Genomic DNA, 22,992 nt, shown 5'->3' on the forward strand with positions numbered 1-22,992 from the left:
AAAGCGTTTTAAAGTTATCACCACATAAAGTGACACTGGTCAGATTTGCAAAAAAGGGCCTGGTCCTTAAAGGGAATCTGTCACTAGCATATTAGCCCAATTTTTTTTTATGAATCCATGTGTAATAAAGTACCTTATTTCCATATGTCTTATTCTGTGTATTGTCATTTCTTCAAAAAAAAACTTTTTATGATATTCAAATGAAGCTGTAAGGAGCCCAGAGGGGCGTTATTCTTTGTCCACGGTGCCCAGGAACGCCCCTCTGAAGTGCCGTGCCCGCCTAAATTTGAAAACTAAGAACTCCTCCAAGATCGCCTAAATCGTGCTCCCCCCCCCCCAGCGCCGCGCTCTGCGGCAAACAACCCCGATCCTCCTCTCGCCCGCATCCGAAATCCTGCGCAGGCGCAGTGCCGGCGATTGCCTGCGCTGATGATAAGACGAATGAGGGCAACAGCTTCAACAGCGTCACTGGGCTGTTGCCCTCAGTCGTCTTATCATCGCGCAGGCAATCGCCGGCACTGCGCTTGCGGGGGGTTTCGGAGGCGGGCGAGAGGAGGATTGGGGGTGTTTGCCGCAGAGCGCGGCGCTGGGGGGGGGAGCACTTAGCCTCACCTCTGGGAGGCGATTTAGGCGATCTTGGAGGAGTTCTTAGTTGTAAAATTTAGGCGGGCACGGCACTTCAGAGGGGCGTTCCTGGGCACCGTGGACAAAGAATAACGCCCCTCTGGGCTCCTTACAGCTTCATTTGAATATCATAAAAAGCGTTTTTTTTAAGAAATGACAAGACACAGAATAAAAAGAACAAGACATATGGAAATAAGGTACTTTATTACACATGGATTCATAAAAAATTTTTTTTGCTAATATGCTAGTGACAGATTCCCTTTAAGGTGAAAATGAGCCCGGTCCTTAAGGAGTTAAAGAATTTATTTGTCTTGCACTGCTGAGCATAAGTATTTGAACACCAAAGAAACAGCAAGAATTATGGCTCCCAAAGACCTGTTACTGTTAGTAAACTTAGTAGCACCTGTCTGAGCTCTTTAAACACACCTGTCCACCCCACAGTCAGTCAGACTGTCATGAGAAGGGGATGGGGAGCCAGGTTTTGGACATGATCCGTGAGAGTTTGCAACGGATCAATAATATGGTAGTAAGGCCTTACTATAGGACCTTAATCACAGGCAACCTGTGGCCAGCAGGCTGCCTGTTAAATAGTGGAGCGAAGGAGTCATGTGACGTAACCAGCGTCACATGACTTATCCCCCTGCACACTGCTGAGCGCCGAGTGTCCAGTTTGGCGCTCAGACTTTTCATAGAATGTACGGGAGCGGGGGACACTGGCCACGCTAAGGAGGCGTGCACGGCCGTGTCCTCTCTGCCCCTGGTTGCCTTGGAGACGAGGAGGCAGTGCGCGTCATCGCTCCGAAGTTATCGCAGGGAGCCAGCGACCCTAAAGGGAAGCAGGACGAAGTCGGCGCTCTGTGACAGTACCCCCTCTTCTACGAGGGGCCACAGGATCCAAAGTAGCTGGAGAAGGTTTTTCTGGATGAGCAAGATGACATTTTTTAATCAGCCTAGAAGCATGAATCTTATTCACTGGCACCCAGGACCTTTCCTCGGGTCCATAACCTTTCCAATGAACAAGGTACTAAAATAAATTACGAACTTTCCTAACATCAATGATTTTAGAAATAATAAATTAATTTTGACCATTCACCAGTAACGGGGGATGGACGGCCTTTGACGGAACTATGGGTGAAATATATTTTTTAAGCAGAGATTTATGAAATACGTTGTGGATACAAAACGAGTCTGGCAGCTTCAACCTAAAAGACAGAGGATTAATGATGTTGAGAATTTAATACGGTCCAACAAATCGTGGCGGAAATTTCCTAAAAGACACTTTTACGGACAAATTTTTGGTGGACAACCAGACTTTCTCCCTAACCTTAAAATCTAACCATTTGGAAAGCTTCCTATTGGCTTTAATTTTCTGAACTTCCTGAGCTTTTTCCAGGTTCGACTGAACCTGAGCCCAGACTGTGCACAGTTCCGAAGTTACGCTATCAGCTTCAGGGTTAGGTGAGGAAATAGATGAACAAGAATTAAAACGAGGATGGAAACCAAAATTACAGAAGAACGGCGAGACTCCAGTGGAAGAGTTCACACAGTTATTGATGGCGAACTCTGCCAAAGGAAGATATTTCACCCATAAGTGCTGATTATCAGAGATGTAAGATCTTAAAAAATGTTCCACAGCCTGATTCAATCGTTCAGTCGGTCCATTAGACTCAGGATGAAAAGCTGATGAAAAGGACAGCGATATCTCACACCTCTGACAAAAGGCTCTCCAAAACTTGGAAACAACACCCCTGTCAGATACAATGTTCTCCGGAACTCCATGCAATCATACCACTTGCTCAACAAAAACAGAAGCCAGAGTCTTGACATTTGGGAGCTTAGCCAGAGGAACAAAATGTACCATCTTCCCTAACGAGGATTCAGGCGTTTCGCGGATTCGAGGAATAGTACATTTTTATGATCAGTAAGAACAGTGATGCAATGTTTGGCCCCCTCCAAAAAATGTGTTCACCCCTTAATTGCCCTTTTAATGGCTAAAAACTCACGATTGCCAATATCGTAATTCCTCTCAGTAGGAGCACAAGGTCTTAAATTAGTGAGGTTAGAGGGTCCCTGAGAAAGAATAGCCCCTACCCCATCCTCAGAAGCATCGACCTCCACCACAAAAGGTTTCTCTTGATCCGGCTGAATCAAGACTGGGGCGTTCCCAAAAGATTTCTTAAAGGGCTTCTACCACCAGAAATACTGACTGATATAGCGATGCACTAATGTCAGCACTACATAACAGTATGTTTCTAACATTTGTCCCTGCAGCCGTTTTTGTAAAAAAAAAGCACTTTTATAATATGCTAATGAGCCTCTAGGTGCTATGTGGGTGTAAAATCAGCACCTAGAGGCTCCGTCCACTCACGCTTTATCCCGCCCAGGTCCCCTGTTCTGCCCGCCCAGCTCCTCTTGATTGATGCTACGGTCCACCGCATCGTTGACGAAATCTCGTGCCTGCGCCGTTCACTTCTGTCTTCGGCGCAGTGAGTGAATGATGCGCTCCTGGTGCCGGATTCCTCACTGTGCCTGCGCCGACTACGTCACAGTGAGGAAGCCGGCATCACGAGAACGGCCTTCACTCACTGCGCCGAAGACAGAAGTGAACGGCGCAGGCGCAGAATTTCGTCAACGATGCGGTGGACCGTGGCATCAATCAAGAGGAGCTGGGCGGGCAGAACAGGGGACCTGGGCGGGATAAAGCGTGAGTGGACGGAGCCTCTAGGTGCTGATTTTACGCCTACATAGCACCTAGAGGCTCAAGTTACAACTAGTGTTGATCATGAATATTCGAATTTTGAATTTTTATCGCGAATATAGGTACTTAGAAAATTCGCGAATATTTTGAATATAGTGATATATTCGTAATTTTGAATATTCGATTTTTTTTTTAATCAGTACACATGATCCCTCCTTGCTTCTAGCTTGTGGGCCAATGAGAAGGCTGCAGTATATTTGACTTTAGGAGTAGTGTTTATTGCAAATTTTTCAACTTACAACTATTAGACAAAGAAGATTATAGCACTATATTAGCTAAATTGCTCTATATTCGATTTTTTTTTCCGAATATTCGCTATAAATAAATATATATATATATATAGCATACACGCTATATATAAATATATATATATTCGAAATATTTGCGAATTTTCGAAGTACCTATATTCGCGATAAAAATTTGAAATTCCAATATTCGTGATCAACACTAGTCTTGAATAGCCTGTACCTTACCAGGATCCATCTTAAACAAGTGTGGAGTAAGGCTATAACCTAGATATAAAATTTCTTGTACCCTAAAAACACATTTCTCACATTTTACAGATAATAGATTTTTTCTTATAATTTCAAGCACTTGTTTGATATGAATAAGATGTGAATGCCAAATCGGGGGAAAAAAATCTAAATACCATCAATATATACAATCACAAATTTACCGATAAGTTCTCTGAATATGTCATTCATAAAATTTAGAAAGACTGCAGGAGCACTACTGAGCCCAAAAGGCATGACAGTGTATTCAAAGTGCCCCTCCGAGTATTAAAAGCAGTCTTCCCTTCGTCCCCTTCTTTGATACGGATCAAATTATATGCTCTTTTCAAATCAAGTTTGGAGAACCATGATGCCCCCAGAACCTGATTGAACAGATCAGGGATCAATGGGAGAGAGTATTGATTTTTAATGGTGATTTTATTTAATTCGCGATAATCAATACACGGTCTGAGGCCTCCATCCTTTTTTTTTTTTTTTTAAAAACCATCCCGCCCCAATAGGAGACACAGAGTGTCTGATGTGTCCTTTATTTAGAATCTCCTTAATATACTCCTCCATAGAATTGCGCTCTGGCCCAGATAAATTATATATCCGACCCTTAGGGAACTTGGAATCCACCACTAAATCAATGGCACAGTCAAAATATCTATGGGGGGCAGACTCCCCGGGTCAGATGAGAAGAACACATCAGCAAATTCCTCTATATATGAAGATAACACCTTAGATTCGGCAGAGATACCCGCCTGTAAAATCGGTAAACAAGAGTTACATTTGGGACCCCATTTTTCGACCTCACCTCTGGTCCAATTAATGACAGGGTTGTGTAATTGGAGCCATGGCATACCTAAAACCATTTCAGCGGGCAAATTTTCTAATATCAACAAGGAACAATTCTCAGTGTGGGTGACCCCTACAGTCAGGGTTATTTCAGGTGAACAATACTTAACAGTGCCCCCCAGCAAGAGTGTAGAGTCAATGGCTACAATGTAAATAGTATTGAGAAGGGCCAACATAGGTATCCCCACCTGAAGAGCAAACTTAAGATCAATAAAGTTAGAGGATGACCCAGAATCAATAAAAGCACTACCTGACCCCTTGTTTAAACCAAATGAAATAGTAAACGGTACCAATAACTTCTGTTTTACCACCACAGGGAGTACCTTACCCTTAGATCCCTCTGGTTTGGGTGATCTTCCAGAAGGAGGGACCTTGGGGCATTGCCGGATCCAATGATCGGAGATGCCACAATAAAAACATGTACCACGGTGAAGACGTTGATCTCTTCTGGTCAACGTGAGCTGCATTGGTTCGTCAGTACTAGGCTCAGACTTTTTCCCCTCAGGATTGGTCTCTGGTTTGGACATAACCTGTGGAAAGAGCAAATGCTCCCGTTGCCTCTCTCTAATGCGTCTGTCCAGTCTTACAGCATGGTTTGCTCCAAGGTCTCAGGAGAGGGATAACATACAAGCATGTCTTTGAGAGTCTCAGATAGACCAGACCTAAATTGACTTTTAAAAGCAGGTTCATTCCAACCAGTGGGAACGCACCATTTACAAAAGTGGGTACAGTGGTCTTCTACCGGTCGGTCACCCTGCTCAAGAGATTTTAACTGACTTTCCGCTACAGACGCTCTGTCAGGTTCATCATACAAAACCCTGAGGGCTTGAAAAAATGCGTCAACAGACCTAAGACACTGAGAGTCGGGGGGTAACGAAAATACCCAGTCCTGGGGGTCGCCTTGTAATAAGGACATACTAATTCCCACTCTTTGTTGAGCAGAACCAGAAGAGTGAGGGCGCAAACGGAAATCCCTAAAGGCCAAAAAACAATTGTGATCCCCCGAGAACCGATCAGTAAGCTTAACATAAGGTTCCGCCTGTAGTGCAGATGACGAAGAAACAGAAAGGTTTCGGACAGTTTCCTATGCTTGAAACCACTCCCCTAACTCCTGGACAATCTGAGCCAGGTTTTGGACATGATCCGTGAGAGTTTGCAACGGATCAATGATATGGTAGTAAGGCCTGTGATTCTGTCACAAGAAGGGGATGGGAAAGGTGCAAACTGACTTCACCCACTCCTCTGTCCCTGCCTACTTGCACTTACCCGTCCTAGGCAACGGAGCGCAACTGGGCGGCGATCCCTAACCTGCGTAAGTGCAGAGGGAAAAACAAACCAACAGAGAGAGGTCGAATAGCAAGGTCAAAACCAGGAGGTCAAGGCAGTAAAAGGGAAAAGGCAGAAGCAAAGTCAATGAGCAAACCGAATGTCAATACCAGGAGAAGCAAGTCAAACAAAAGGAGCAAGCAAGAGACAAAGTCAAGTAACGAGCCGAAGTTCAAATACTAAGTCCAAATGCAAACCGAATAACCACAAGGTATAGGACCTTAATCACATGCAACCTGTGGTCAGCAGGCTGCCTGTTAAATAGGGGAGTGAAGGAGTCATGTGACGTGGCCAGCGTCACATGACTCATCCCCCTGCACACTGCTGAGCGCCGAGTGTCCAGTTCGGTTCTCAAACTTTATGTCGAACTTACGGGACCGGAGTACGCCAGCCACGCTAAGGAAGCGTGCGTGGCTGGGTCCTCTCTGCCCCTCATTGCCTTGGAGACGAGGACACAGCCCACGTCCTCACTCCGATGTTATCGCAGGGCGCCGGCGACCCTGAAGGGAAAGAGGACGAAGCCGGCGCTCTGCGACACAGACGCCAACTACTACCATAGGCAAGACCAAAAGACACCACAGACGAAATTGTGGACCTCCACAAGGCTGGAAAGGGCTGCGGGGCAATTGCCAAGCAGCTTGGTGAAAATAGATCAACTGTTGGAGCAATTGTTAGAAAATGGAAGAGGCTAAAGACGACTGTCAGTCTTCCTCGGACTGGGGCTTCATGCAAGATCTCACTTCGTGGGGTATCACTGATGATAAGAAAGGTGAGGAATCAGCCCAGAACTACAAGGGAGGAGCTGGTCAATGACATGAAGAGAGCTGGGACGACAGTTTCAAAGGTCACTGTCAGGAACACTATGCCGTCATGGTTTCAAATCATGCATTGCACGGAAGGTTCCCCTGCTCAAGTCATCACATCTCCAGGCCCGTCAGAAGTTTGCCAATGACCATCTGGATAATCCAGAGGAGGCATGAGAGAAAGTCATGTGGTCAGATGAGACCAAAGTAGAATTTTTTGGTCTAAACTTCACTCGTGTTTGGAGGAAAAAGAAGGATGAGTTGCATCCCAAGAACACCATCCCTACTGTGAAGCATGGGGTGGTAACATCATGCTTTGGGGGTAGTTTTCTGTGAAGGGGAAAGGACGACTGCACTGTATTAAGGAGAGGATGAATGGGGCCATTTATTGTGAGATTTTGAGCAACAACCTCCTTCCCTCAGTCAGAGCATTAAAGATGGGTCGTGGCTGGGTCTTCCAACATGACAACGACCCAAAGCACACAGCCAGGATATCCAAGGAGTGGCTCCGTAAGAAGCATATCAAGGTTCTGCAGTGGCCTAGGTCTCCAGACCTAAATCCAATAGAACATCTTTGGAGGGAGCTGAAACTCTGTGTTGCTCAGCGACAGCCCCGAAACCTGACAGATCTAGAGGAGATCTGTGTGGAGGATTGGGCCAAAATCCCTGTTGCAGTGTGTGCAAACCTGGTCAAGAACTACAGGAAACGTTTGACCTCTGTAATTGCAAACAAAGGCTTCTGTACCAAATACTAACACAGATTTTCTCAGGTGTTCAGCAGTGCAAGACAAATACATTCTTAAAAAATCCTACAATCTGATTTCCTGATTTTTTTTTTTGTATTCTGTCTCTTAGAGTGGGAATGCACCTACAACGTGAATTTCAGATTTGCAAAATCACAGGGTGTTCAAATACTTCTGTTCCTCACTGTAAATATTCTAGTGTACACAATGATTCCACCAGCAGAATAGTGAGTACAGCTCTGGAGTATAATACAGGATGTAACTCAGGATCAGTACAGGATAAGTGATGTAATGTATGTACACAGTAACTCCACCAGCAGAATAGTGAGTGCAGCTCTGGAGTATAATACAGGATGTAACTCAGGATCAGTACAGGATAAGTAATGTAATGTATGTACACAGTGACTCCACCAGCAGAATAGTGAGTGCAGCTCTGGAGTATAATACAGGATGTAACTCAGGATCAGTACAGGATAAGTAATGTAATGTATGTACACAATGATTCCACCAGCAGAATAGTGAGTGCAGCTCTGAAGTATAATACAGGATGTAACTCAGGATCAGTACAGGATAAGTAATGTAATACATGTACACAGTGACTCCACCAGCAGAATAGTGAGTGCAGCTCTGGAGTATAACACAGGATGTAACTCAGGATTAGTACAGGATAAGGCTACTTTCACACTTGCGCTTGATCGGATCCGTTCTGAACGGATCCGATCATATTAATGAAGACGGAGGCTCCGTTCAGTACGGATCCGTCTGCATTAATAACTTAGAAAAATTTCTAAGTGCGAAAGTAGCCTGAGCGGATCCGTTCAGACTTTCAATGTAAAGTCAATGGGGGACGGATCCGCTTGAAGATTGAGCCATATGGTGTCATCTTCAAGCGGATCCGTTCCCATTGACTTACATTGTAAGTCTGGACGGATCCGCACGCCTCCGCACGGCCAGGCGGACACCCGAACGCTGCAAGCAGCGTTCAGCTGTCCGCCTGGCCGTGCGGAGGCGAGCGGAGCGGAGGCTGAACGCCGCCAGACTGATGCAGTCTGAGCGGATCCGCATCCATTCAGACTGCATCAGGGCTGGATGGAAGCGTTCTGCTCCGCTCGTGAGCTCCTTCAAACGGAGCTCACGAGCGGACAGCAGAACACTAGTGTGAAAGTAGCCTAAGTAATGTATGTACACAGTGACTCCACCAGCAGAATAGTGTCAGATAAAGGTTGAGGAGCAGCACCCACGGACCTCGTCAACCACACCGAAATGCACCAGCCCAACCACGACTGCAGCTCCTCAGCAGTCCACAGATCAGCAATCAAAACACGGTCACAGCAGTATCTCCAAATCCATCTTTATTTCTTGTAATTAAAAAGAATGTGTACACAAAAAATCAGCAATGTTTCGGCTACATGGTAGCCTTTTTCAAGCTAATAACAAGTGATCATAACAATCCATTCCCCACAGCCGAATATAACACCTTCAAGGAAAAACTCCAATACAGCAGAGATACATAAACGTGACATCGAAAACATGAAGCGGAAAAATTTCCAAAGGGACGCCGAGGACTACCGCACAAACAGGGTATATAAATGGCAGAACAACTACCCTCGCCCACCCCTGGAACGACAAAAGGACTACCTCTCCTCTTCCGACTCCGCCATCTCGAGCCGCGACAGCCGATACAGAACAGAAAACCCTCCTCCCGCCTTCCCGGGATCCCGAAGAAACCGTGGTCGCAGAGGGAGACAAGACGCAACTGGAGCATACACCGGAAGGACGACCAGATCGCAGGTAATGGAGACATCCTTGCAATCTCTAGTCATAAATATTTCTTCCAAAACACTGACACCTACACAAATACAGGTACTCCAGAAGGGCCTTTCCTTCTGCCCCTCATACAAATTTGACACTTTCCAAACTGAACTGGACCTCCATAGGTTCTTCAGGAACCTAAGGCTCAAGGTCCACTTCAGCAAAGAGGACAAGTGGTCTCCCCCTCACCACACTGCTGTGGACGAGGGAAGAGCACTGATTTCCTCAAAAGACTTAGGCCTTAAACAGAAGAGCACCTACAACCCCCCAAAAAATTCCCACCCAGTGGAAACCTTCATTGCACTGGTTACGAGGGATATGGGGAACCTCAGGATGGACATTGAGAGGGGAAAACTCTCATGCCAATCTAATGTAACACAAGATGAACGTAATGCCTCATTATGCCTTCAAAAGGACAAAGACTTAACCATCAAGCCGGCTGACAAGGGCGGGTCTTTGGTGGTTATGGATAAGAGGGACTACCTAGAAGAAATATACAAACAGTTAAACGATTCTAGCATTTATGAACGCCTAACACGTAATCCCATCTCAACCATCAGGGACAACATCCAACAAGTACTGACAACTCATCTAGATAAGGGCACTATTGACAATGAAACAATATCCTACCTGTCCAAAAAGCACCCAATAACACCTGTATTATATACACTACCCAAAGTGCACAAACGTTTGCATAAACCCCCGGGACGCCCCATAGTCTCATCCTCCGACTCCATACTATCTCCCCTATCTGAATTCCTGGAAAAAATTCTCACACCTAAAGTAAAAACCACCAAGTCATTCCTTCTGGACACATCTACATTCCTACATATCATAAGGGACATCAAACAGGTACAACCGGACTCCATCCTGGCCACCCACGATGTGGTAAGTCTCTACACATCAATAACACACAGCAAGGGCCTAGCTGCCACCAAGAGACTACTCGAGACTACGGGTACCAAACCCGAAATCTCCTCATTATGCATGGACCTCCTCCAAATTGTACTTACCCAGAACTACTTTCTCTTTGAAGACACATTCTACATTCAGAAACAAGGGACCGCAATGGGGGCACACATGGCACCACCATACGCCAACTGCTACATGGCCACACTAGAGGAGGACTATATCTACACGAATACAGAATTCCAACAACACGCAGTGATTTGGAAAAGGTATATAGATGATGTCTTCTGTATATGGAATGGCACAACCGAATCACTGCAAAACTTCCTCTTATACTTAAATTCCATCTGGCCTGAACTCCAGTTCACCCTACACCATAGCAGTACAGCAGTCAATTTCCTGGACACCACAGTCTCCAAAGATCCCAACGGCGTCCTCCATACTGACCTATACACTAAACCGACTGATCGTAATAGTCTATTACATTACTCTAGCTTTCACCCCACCAGTATGAAAAAGTCCCTCCCACGATCGCAGTTCCAAAGAATATCCCGTATAGTAGACAACACGGCAACAAAGGAAATGAGATTGGACGAGATGTCCACACGCTTCCTCAACAGGGGCTATCCCAACACTGTAATAAAACAATGCCTACAACCGAGCCAAAAAACCAAGGAAAAGCAGACCCAAAGGATACCCTTCGTGCACACATTCCATCCCTTTGCCCAGAGGATCCAACATATCTTACGAAAACATTGGCACCTTTTGCATCAGGCCTACCCAAACATCGAGGCTTTTTCACTTCCGTTTTTACCATGTAATAGACGCCCCAAAAATTTAAAAGATATGCTAGTGAGGGCTGATGTGGGCTCCAACATCAGGACCCCAAGACAACTATTACTACAAACACAGCGCAAGGGCACCTTCCCCTGCCTACATTGTACGCAATGTTCACATGTCACAAAAGGGGACAAAATCTTCCACCCTCTCACAGGACAGGGGATCCCAATACGAGGTTACTTCACATGCGACTCAACCAATGTAGTTTATACCATCAAATGCCCCTGTGGCCTGACATACGTAGGTGAAACGACACAGACCATCAGGGACAGAATATGTCAGCACAAATCTAACATCCGATGTGAAAACAATCACCTGCCCATTCCCACACATTTTACAGCCAAACGCCACACTATCGCCCAACTACGATTCCAGGTAGTAGAACAAGTAACAGCTCCTAGAAGAGGCGGAGATCTATCACGCCTCCTCATGAACAGGGAAGCCATGTGGATACACCGCCTACAAACACTTGAACCCAAGGGTCTCAATCGGGATTATGATATAGGGAGCTTTATATAACCCCTTTGTAAAAAGATTTAAACTCAAAGCGTTGGCAACAACGGTGCCAACAGGCATTCATGTGCAAGGAGCCCCCATCATTACATTTTAACTCCACTACGCACAGCATTATTCAGGTGCAAATCCATGACATGAACCACCCCCGTACCATAGGGAACACAAACTCAGCTTGCTGACAATGATGTTTACTATGATAATATTGCTAACAACTCCTCTATTCCTATTCCAGAGCAGATACTGACCCCAACCTACATTCCTATTGGGGAACTGAATAGATCATATCCTTTATGGCATGATTCCATTGGCTAACATCTAGAGGTAATTATGACAGTTACTCCTCAGTTGGACACACATAGGTAAATATGACATCTATAGACAAACGACTCCTTTACTTATCAACCAGAGGTAACTATGACTGAGACTGCCCTTAAGGACCCCCATAGGTAAAATTGACAACATGCAAGTTGTACCCTCTCAATTTGCGATACCAGCGCCTCCCCGCTACCCTAGCAGTCAGCTGACAGCAGAATCGCGTCCCAGCGCATGCGCCTATGCGCACAGTGGCCGTAAACAGCTGATCAATTCAGCAGCCTCACGAACGCAGCGCACGCATGCGCAATGACACCTAGCAAGCCCCAGGCGCCATCTTTGTTCACCCGGTGATACGTCACGAACGCAGCGCACGCATGCGCAATGATACCTAGCGAACCCCGGGCGCCATCTTTGTTCACCCGGAAACACGTCAGCCAAGACCCGCCCCCCCAGCCACGCAGCGCGGCCGGATCCCGTATAAGGGGAACGGAGACACAGCTGGCAACATGGCAATCCGGAGCACAGGCCTTAGCCTCCCGGACCGTATGCCAGCTAGGGACACAGCTCCCACACCAACAGCAGCATCCCTGCTGACCGCAGAGGAAACTAACTCTGTCTCTCAGGCTTTTGTTGGACTCGTTGCGGCCATAATCCGGGTAAGGAATGACTATGAGAATCAGCAGTAACTGTAACATTCCACTGCATGGAACCTATGGTGTATCACTAACCTATCCAATTATGCTGTGTGACCCATACTTAATCTGTCTGAACATGTCTCAATATGTAATAATATCCTTACCTCAACGGATTATGCATGCAGCTAGATTGTTCTTAACCCTCATGTGAAGGCTTTTCTCCCTTTGCTTCTTCCTTTGTTTTTTCCTTTGTTGTATGGATAAGATAAGATCCGTCAATATTCACTCACTTAATTTTGATGCCTAATATATGGTTCATAGAATGCAATTAGCACAATCTCTGTCCTACTCTGCAAGTGTGTTCCTTAACCCCACCCATTACCACCTGTTGATTGACTACCTACCGGTGCAATACCGCAACGCCTCACCACAGAGAAAACGCAACAACTTGACTGCAGATGATGACCTTAAACCACCAGCTCATCCATGACCACTCCGGTGATGATCCTCCAGGATCCCCAGATGACAGCCAATGCTCGCTCTACGTGCCATATCAACACGTCCTCACTTTGTTTATAATTTGTTCAATATACTTTTTGTAATTTATCTACAAGTGCGACATTGCATGTACTGCATAATTGATCCTATACCTATTGTGAATACTATATATTTATCTTTGACACTTTGTATACTTCTCCAGTTACACTGAAGAAGGCTTCTTAGCCGAAAACGTTCTCGACTGGAACCGCACTAAATAAAAGCTTTGCATTGAAACTCAAGTGGAGTACAGGAGTCTTTATATATTGCATATATCTGGCTTGGGAACCATCTCCTAACACCCACGATATCCGATTGGAGAACCATCCAACCTTTTATCATCAATCCATATATAGTGAATATAGCCCTCCCCTAATGGTAAGAGACCAATCCATCAGGTGTCACAATCCCCCAAACTCACCTACATATAGTCGGATTAACCAATCATTCATATAACCTCCCACAATCTCAAATCAATGGTAATTATATGTGCTAAAAAAAACAGTGTCTACCTTAAGAAGAGGTGGTAACAAATCATGGTGTCTACATGGAGAGATCCGGGCTGCAGAGTGGCGTTCCTCTATCTTAATTGTGCATGTCTAACAGCTCATTGTGCGCACCGCTCCTCAGCAGCCAGGTTTGCACACACTGCAACAGGGATTTTGGCCCACCAGCAGAATAGTGAGTGCAGCTCTGGAGTATAATATAGGATATAACTCAGGATCAGTACAGGATAAGTAATGTATGTACACAGTGACTCCACCAGCAGAATAGTGAGCGCAGCTCTGGAGTATAATACAGGATTAGAGATGAGCAAATTTCTTGAAAACAAATGCAATTATTCAGGTAAATTGTTGCCGTTTTGCTGTGCAGTTCTCAGCTGTGTGCCACACTACTGCCCTTTACCTGAAATGTGGAGGCCCAACCTAAGTAGACCACAGTGCACATCAATAAAGGTGCAGTATGTTTTCTATGTCCTTCATACCCCTACCTGATGCTCTAATTAGTTATATGGTGTGAATGGCTCCAATAAACTACTTTATATCTATTACTGCAGTAGAAACACAAAGCTCCGACCATTAAAAGAATAATAAGCAAATTAATGATCTAGGTTGGACATTCACTTTAAAGCCTATGGACACCTTAATTTTTTCATTGTAATTACCTTCAGTAAAAAAAAAAATTACAGTAAGTTTTAGGCTGTAGTCTTTATTCCGTTATTCATGTTCAAACTCCCTGATATTCATTTTACAATCTGCTCCTATTTTTAGGCTTTTCATAGATGCTGGATCTGTGTGTCCAGGATGCTGCTGTCTTCCCCTGTAAACTGCTGTCACGGCTGAGGATGGGGAAAACCCTCAGCCGTGCATTGCCAGGTGATGTAGGGCTGCTCGGCCAGGAGAACAGGATAGGGAGCAGGTCACCTCCTACAGCGTCCCTACCCTGACCCTAACTCCTAACCTGCATGGGCCGACCTTTAAGGTAGGAGGACCCATGCGCAGGAACCTCGGAGCCCTGTCTTACCCTCCGCAGATCCCTGAGCTAGGAGCTGGGTAAGACAACCTACTCCTCCTTGGCACGGAGGAGCAGGAGTCTCAATGGCCAAGCTGTTGGGAAAAGGGGAACTCATACAGCCTTACGGGAATGACAGGCGAACTATTAGTTCCACCAACCTGTCACAGCCTTGCTGACTGGATCCCTGCGCAAACAGGAATCCAGAACCGTAAGCTGCACCAACACATAGAAAGGTCCCGACAGAACATAACATACCACATCTCACACAGCAAGACATAAACATAACGACAATATCTTTATGACCACAGGGGTGGCTCTCACTGGCAGGTAATATGCACAGGAGCCAAGCATGACTGAAGCAACCTCCTGAGCCATGCCAAACACCAAGGCTATATAGGCCAAGAAGCCACACCCCACAGTCGGACACACCCAGTGACATCACACACACACTGGGAAGGGAGTTAACCCTTCCAGCACCACAGAAGGGAAACACCACTTAAAGGAAAAGTGTCCAACAGTACCAACACACTGTGGTTGTTGCCGCTGGCAACGACATGGGTGGCAACCGTGTCCTGGGAGATAGCCCGGAGGCCGGGACACTGCCACCACATGTACAGACAGCCAAACGTTGCCACGGGCAACCACAGTGCAGGAAAAGAGTCAGTGTACACCACACATACTACACAGAGTGCACACAGACCTACAACACAGTGAACACAATACACACACCTAACATAGAGGTTGCTAGGTGCAACCGCATGCACAGCAGGAAAGCTGCCACATACATACGTTGTCAGCGGCAACCACAGGTGAGGCAAATACCACTGCCCTCACCTGTGATTGACAACAAAACAAAACCGCTGACCATCGCATGCGGTTGAAGAGTCACGGTCATAGCCATGGTCGTGACAACTGCCTTGTGTGTGCGTTTCTCCCTATCAACAGCCTATGTGAGCTGTCCACCTTGGATCCTCTGCTACCTAGCCACGCATTTGCTATGTGCAACCTCCTGCTGCTATGAGAGAAGGGAGAGGAGAGCAGAGAAAAACATCAGAAACAGGAGCAGAAGTCTGATGGATTTATGTCATATTCACCATCACCACCAGCTAAGTGAAGGACTTACACACACTATGCGGAAGCCACATGGTAGGACATTTTTAATGGATACTGTTCAGACTGTCAATTTTGCATTTAGGAAGCAAATGAACAATAAATAAAAAAAATCTGTGAAAAGGTGTCCGTAGTCTTTGACTTCAGTTGACCATGACTGCTATGGTCGAGGTCAGCAGGAACAGTAGGATGTGTGATGTGCCCTGATGCACCAGCTCAGCAGCAAAGAGTCCTTGAAAACTATTTTAGTGTTGGCATGTTGGCATCCACTCCCACATGTGTTTCCATTTCGTTGATTTGTGTCCTGCCGTATTACTCCACAGCAGTGCCCCAGTGACTGTGCAGAACATATTTTGGCTGCAGTAAAGTGTAAGAACAGAGCTCTCATGTGACCGGTGGTAGAGCACATGGTTCAGAACTCCGATGTAACCTGTTTTTTACTGAAGCGAATTAATCTGAGCTTATACTCCTCTGTGCTATGTCTGAACATGGCACAGTTAAGGTATACCATCAGCTGGCTGGTTGGTGTATATTCACACTGTGGGTGATTCATGAATTTACTATGTATATACCTCTAAGGGTGCCTTCACACGTGGTGGAATTGTCCACAACAAAATCCACACCATTAAGACACCCCCTATGTGAACCTATGGGAAAAGTGTCAATACCTGCAATTAACGTTCCGCAGCGGATTTCCTGTGGCTGAATCCGCAACATTATTCACACACAAAATCTGCAGCATTTTCCGCAATGAAAACCGCACCTGCGGATTTTGTTGCAGAAAATTCCACAACATATGAAGGCACCCCAGGAGCTGTGTGCAGTGCCACAGATAAACAGAAGCAGCTGGACAGTGCCCTCATAACGGTGGCAGCCATGGTTCTCCTTGTAACAGTGACAACCACAGTGTGGTATGCTTTAGTTAGCGGAGGACAGCTATCCTTCCCAATGTGCATGTGTTGAGGAGAGGGGGGGGGGTTGTAAGCCGCTGCCAGACACCTCTGGTGGTGAAATTTCCCAAAAATTGAAATTTAGCATGCCCATCCCTTCTTTCCCCAACATCTGCCATCAGGGTGAAGACAGAACACTTTCATGCACATTTGATAATCAGCCACTCACACCAGAATCGGCCGACATTAATCTAATGTGTGCGGACAACTTTATTTCTTCCTACATCAGATTACTGTACAGCCGGTGTGCACACCGACCAGAATGCAAATCACTGAGCCAGTAGGGAATTCTGGAAGATTTCAGCTCTGAAACCTACAGACACTGTGAATGCTGCTCTGGAGTATAATGCAGACAATAACCCAGGACAGTACAGGATAAATAATGTATGTGCACAGTGACTGCACCAGCAGAATAGTGAGTTCAGCTCTGGAGTATAATACAGGATGTAACTCAGGATCAGTATAGGATAAGTAATGTAATATATGTACACAGTGACTGCACCAGCAGAATAGTGAGTGCAGCTCTGGAGTATAATACAGGATGTAACTCAGGATCAGTACAGGATAAGTAATGTAATATATGTACACAGTGATTCCACCAGCAGAATAGTGAGTGCAGCTCTGGAGTATAATACAGGATGTAACTCAGGATCAGTACAGGATAAGTGATGTACTGTATGTACACAGTGATTACACCAGCAGAATAGTGAGTGCAGCTCTGGAGTATAATACAGGATGTAACTCAGGATCAGTACAGGATAATGTTTGTACACAGTGACTGCACCAGCAGAATAGTGAGTGCAGCTCTGGAGATACAGGATGCAACTCAGGATCAGTACAGGATAAGTAATGTAATATATGTACACAGTCACTCCAACAGCAGAATAGTGAGTGCAGCTCTGGAGTATAATACAGGATGTAACTCAGGATCAGTATAGGATAAGTAATGTATGTACACAGTGACTCCACCAGCAGAATAATGAGTGCAGCTCTGGAGTATAATATAGGATGTAACTCAGGATCAGTACAGGATAAGCAATGTAATGTATGTACACAGTGACTGCACCAGCAGAATAGTGAGTGCAGCTCTGGCGTAAAATACAGGATGTAACTCAGGATCAGTACAGGATAAATAATGTAATGCATGTACACAGTGACTCCACCAGCAGAATAGTGAGTGCAGCTCTGGGGTATAATACAGGATGTAACTCAGGATCAGTACAGGATAAGTAATGTAATGTATGTACACAAGGACTCCACCAACAGAATAGTGAGTGCAGCTCTGGGGTATAATACAGGATTAGAGATTAGCAAATTTCTTGAAATCTGTTTTGTGTCTGATCCTGCAAAGCTTTTAAAAATTATGATTTGTGTCCGAATGGATTCTACACAAATCAACTATGCTCCAATTGACCTGAAAATTGGTATGAAACTCAGGACATTTTTTTAAAATATATTTTTATCTCTTTTCTAAAATGTATTTCAATTTTGCTCCCCCACCCATACAACTTTTAAGGTCTTAAACGTAATGACAGCAATAGCGAATAATGTCAGAGTGACACTGACATACATAGCTATTTGTACACACATGGTTGACAGCATTAACAAAGATATTCCAAAGCTTCTAAAAAACATTCCTTTATTAGAGGCAAATGGTGTTTAAACACACAGTGTTATGGGGGGGGGGGGGGGGGCTGTGGCTTGTTGGGATGAAGTATCCAAAAATTATGCCTTCACGGGATCAGGATGCTGCCCATACGAGATGCACAAGTGTTAATTGTCAGAAGAAAGAGTGGCTTGTTCTGAAGTTGAACAAGCTTGGAAAAATTCTTCCTTTTAATTGGGAGCAGCAGCAGCGCAGTGTGGAAAGGGTAAGGTATGTCCCAGTGTCCTCTTTTTTGGGGTTAAACAAGTGGCCACCCTAACGGCAGGTATCTGCTAGACAAAAGCTATGACAAGCTTTGTACACAATGTATCCTGGTAAGAAACTAATTTGGCCTCCCTTTCGGCAACAGGAAAACATTGCCCCATTTTGCTTTGATAGCGAGGGTCTAAAAGCTATCCAGTAATCATTAGACTGCTTGATAGTAAGGAAATGCGTGTTACTGCGAAAGCAAGCGAGCAAGCAAGCGTACTGCTTGCCATTCTAACCAGAATACCTGAGGACCCAGTTCTCTCCGGCTCCAGCCCCACAGAGATGTTTGGTCATCACAGCGTGTGTCATCATCAACAGCAGCAGCAACCTGGTACTCCTGCACAAGCGCCTCCTACTCCTTCTGCTCCTATTCCTCCAGTGTCAGCTACTCATCATCATCCTCATCCTCCATTTCCTCCTCTATGGGACATTGTTCGTTTGGATCGCCAACAGCTACAGGGCACAGCAAGATCAATTAGCTGTTCTTCTTCCACGATCCCTTCTTGGATCAGCATAAGCATCTGCTCTAAGCTAAATATGAGACTTTGTTGATGCCATAGTTGTCCCCACTGACAAATCTAGTGGCCTCTTTAGAGTTAAATGAGCAGGACTTGAAGCAATCAGCACTATAGCTGTATTACATAGCCTCAGTTTTCATAGTCCCTTTAAATTGCTATCCATTCCTAGCCACGCTTCTCATTTTACTTAATCTATGATTAAGAAGACCTGTACAGGTCGAAACACGTCAGATCTTATGTACAGGAGGGACCTTTGTACCTTTGCTTTAAATGGAAGAAATACATAATTTTTTGATGTTATTCACTGGATCCTACGTCTGTTTCTGGAATTACTGCAGGGCCTCTTCAAAGGGCCTGAGTGCGCAACGCGCGTCTCTAATGAGCTGCCACTGCCTGACCTCAAAACAACACAGGCTCCCTGCTGAGGCGGTCTGGTGCATGGCAAAATGATTAACTGCTTTATGCTACTCTTTACAGAAGCTTTAGCATATGCAAGGTGGAAAGCAGTTGGGAAAGTCAGTGCAATGGTCAATCGTTCTGCCGCTAAAAGTCCAGGAGAGCGTTCCTCTCTACATAAGAATGGCTGAAATGTAAATACAGTCTCCTGGACATGACCAGCATCCTATGCAAGCCAGTGTACTTTTTAAAAAGAGTTGCACAACTAGGTTAATGATGTGCACCATGTACGGGGCATGTGTTTTTTCCCCTAGGTTTTGGGCCGCCACGATGTTCCAGCCATTGTCGCTGACCACCTTGCCCAGTTCCAGTCGGCGGGGTGACAGCCAGCAGGATGTTTGCTGCTTGATGCAACTGATAGGCTGTGTGGCTACTCTCACCCAGGCTGATCAGCTCTAACACCACATGGCAACGCTCAACTTTACACCTAGGAGGGATTGGGAGCGACACTGTGTCATGCTGCTGTTGGGGACAGGAGGATGTCCATGGAGGAGGAGGTGGAGCAGGCGGATAAGCTCCTGGTGTGGGAACCAGAACCATATAAATGTGGATGTGTCAATAGGACCAGGCCTTATTGCTGCTCTGCTGCCTCATCGCTGCCGTGAAAAATATTGACCCAGTGGGCTGTGAAAGACATGTACTGTCCCTGCCCAAAACAGGTGCTCCAGGTGACCATGGGGCGGCCACCTTGCCGCAGAGTGAGAATTGCAAGGAGTGGCGACGTGACAGTACAAGGGAGAGATGGATTTTGTTTGAGAAATAATGGCTAGGTATCTTCCAGTGATCAAAACCGAAAAAACAAATAAGAAATAGGTATAACTAGGTCCCTTCTGAAAAGTCAAAACTGAAAAAATAAACCCTTAAAGAGGACCTTTCACCTGTAAAAAGGATGTGAACTAAGTATGCTGACATGGAGAGCGGCGCCCGGGGATCTCACTGCACTTACTATTATCCCCGGGCGCCGCTCCGTTCTCCCGTTATGTCCTCCGGTATCTCCGCCCTGTAAGTTATAGTAGGCGGTGTCTGCACTTGTCCTGTGGGCGTCTCCTTCTCCTAGGCTGCAGCTGTGCGCTGCGATTGGCCAGCGCTGCAGCCTAGGAGAAGGAGACGCCCACAGGACAAGTGCAGACACCGCCTACTATAACTTACAGAGGGAAGATACCGGAGGGCATAACGGGAGAACGGAGCGGCGCCCGGGGATAATAGTAAGTGCAGTGAGTTCCCCGGGCGCCGCTCTCCATGTCAGCATACTTAGTTCACATTCTTTTTACAGGTGAAAGGTCCTCTTTAAAATATATATCCTGATTGGTCACCCCTTATTCAAATGAACATTGGGTCCAGGAGACAGTATACGTGAAGAAATGACCTGGGAGATAAAGTTCTTTCCCTGGAATGATCCTAGTTAATCCTCAGCCCGGAGGCATCCCCTGATGGTGGGAATCCTCCATCCCCGTACCTACCGTGGAAAGCCCTAAAAGCCCTAGTAGCCAATAAGTACCCTGTTATCCTGACGCATTTGCCTCTAGCATATGGGTTCATCAGGGGGTACATACAAGGTAAAAAAAGAGGGCTAGTAACAAAGGCATAACTGTCCCACCCCCCCACTTCACCAAACCTGTGGAGGACAGGGAACGCCTAGATATGGGGCTGGTTGATGCCTGGTGTAGGAAGGCGTAAGGATCCGTCATTGACGGAAGGTACGTGTCACCAAGGTTCCTGGCCTCGGTGAGATAGGAACCGGTTATTTTGTGTGTCAGCCGCAGCTAGTGCTCGCTGACACAGATTTTTCTTAGTGTGGCTGTAAAGCCGATCCGGGACGGTTCTTTTTGCGAGCAGCCAAAGAGCAGGGTGGATGGCTGTTCCCCAGGTCCAGGCCAGGTTTTGGGCTGGGGTTTAAAAACCCAGACAGCAGCTCAGCTGGGGGTGGAATGAACCTCCAGGTGATAGTGGAGCTCAGTGTTTTGGGAGCTGAGGAGTTCTACCATACTACAAGGCTGGGAGCTGCATGAGAGCTGCCAGCTGGAAGCCAGGCGCCCTAAAGCCTGCTGTGGGCTGCCAGGTGACGTGTTTCTTTGAGTTCTGTGGACTTTTGCTGTGTGAATTAACACAAGGATTCCTGCAGTGGGAATTAACACCAGGGCCCTGCCTAGTATTTGTGTTTTTTCCTGCCTTTTTTTGTGTGAATAAACACTGACTTTTGTTTATCATCCGTGGTCTTGCCTCTGTATTGCATCCACTTCCCCTGCCTACCAGAGCCAATCCCTACAATTGGTGGAGGATGCGGGCAAGAGCAGTGAGGTTGGCGTGAACGCCAAAATATTTTTAGTTTGCACACGGTTGTATTTCATTTATCAAACCGGCTAGATGCAATCCGGTGTCATGTGACGAAATGGAGGCTCGTGGAGGCTAACCTGCAGCAATGCAAGTCTAATAAGCAGCAGCAGGAGACCAACCAGTTGCTGCTACAACATGTAATGGCTTTGCAGACAGCAGGAGCAACCCCAAGCATCCACGATGCCCGGAAAGCAGTACGTGCAGCGATCCCTAAAATGACCCCCGCAGACGACGTCGAGACCTACCTGGCGATGTATGAAAAAGTGGCCACCGGGGAAAAGCTGCCCCAAGACCAGTGGGCTGAGGTCGTCGCTCCTTTTCTGACGTCAGAGTCCCAGCAGGTGTTTTTCGACTTGCCGGACGATCAAGCGGCCGACTACCCAAAGGTAAAGGGGGATATTTTGGCAAGACTGGGGGTGAATGTGCTGGTCCGGGCCCAGCGGGTGCATCAGTGGGGGTTCAACCCGGCGGAGCCCGTGAGACCCCAGTATTATGACCTGCTTAACCTGTTGCAAAAGTGGCTACAACCTGACGTGTTGAGCCCCACTGCTATGTTGGACCGGTTGTTAGCAGACAGGTTCTGGAGGGCTCTGTGACCCCTTCTCCAGCAATGGATTGGCCAGGTCTCCCCAGGTAATGTGCTGGAGATGCGCTGGAACTTACAGGGGGGTTCTGTTGGAAGGGGGTCTGTCAGATTCCGTAACTCTCCACCCCGGACCCAGCAACCAGTGCCCACCAAATCCACCCCGGGATGTAACCCCTGTGGACCCCGCTCCAATAATCTGCTGGAGGTTTCGGGAGCCAGGCCATGTTCGAGCGGACTGTCCACGTCAGGGGGAACCCATGGACACGAACTATGGCTTCCTTCAATCGTTATATGCCAGGAAATTGTGTACAGTGGGTGCTCCGGAGTCTCTGAACCACCTGTGCCAGGTTGAGGTGGGAGACACTCTAGTGGAGGCTCTGTTGGACTCAGGAAGTCTGGTGACCCTGGTAAGGGCTTCCCTGGTACGCTCCACTGAGTACA

At 46.4% G+C, this 22,992-nt stretch overlaps 1 long non-coding RNA gene across 1 annotated transcript in view; it reads left to right on the plus strand.

Annotated features, from left to right (window-relative positions):
* LOC122939624 overlaps nt 1-11,961 on the plus strand; it is a 61,510-nt gene extending 49,549 nt beyond the window's left edge. The window contains exons 2-3 of the long non-coding RNA XR_006390126.1: nt 9,068-9,394; nt 11,913-11,961. This is a non-coding gene — a long non-coding RNA (uncharacterized LOC122939624). The remainder of the gene's footprint in view (nt 1-9,067; nt 9,395-11,912) is intronic.
* Nucleotides 11,962-22,992: the final 11,031 nt, after the last annotated feature.

The sequence above is a fragment of the Bufo gargarizans genome, chromosome 5 (assembly GCF_014858855.1).
Source record: "Bufo gargarizans isolate SCDJY-AF-19 chromosome 5, ASM1485885v1, whole genome shotgun sequence".
Classification (NCBI taxonomy): domain Eukaryota; kingdom Metazoa; phylum Chordata; class Amphibia; order Anura; family Bufonidae; genus Bufo; species Bufo gargarizans.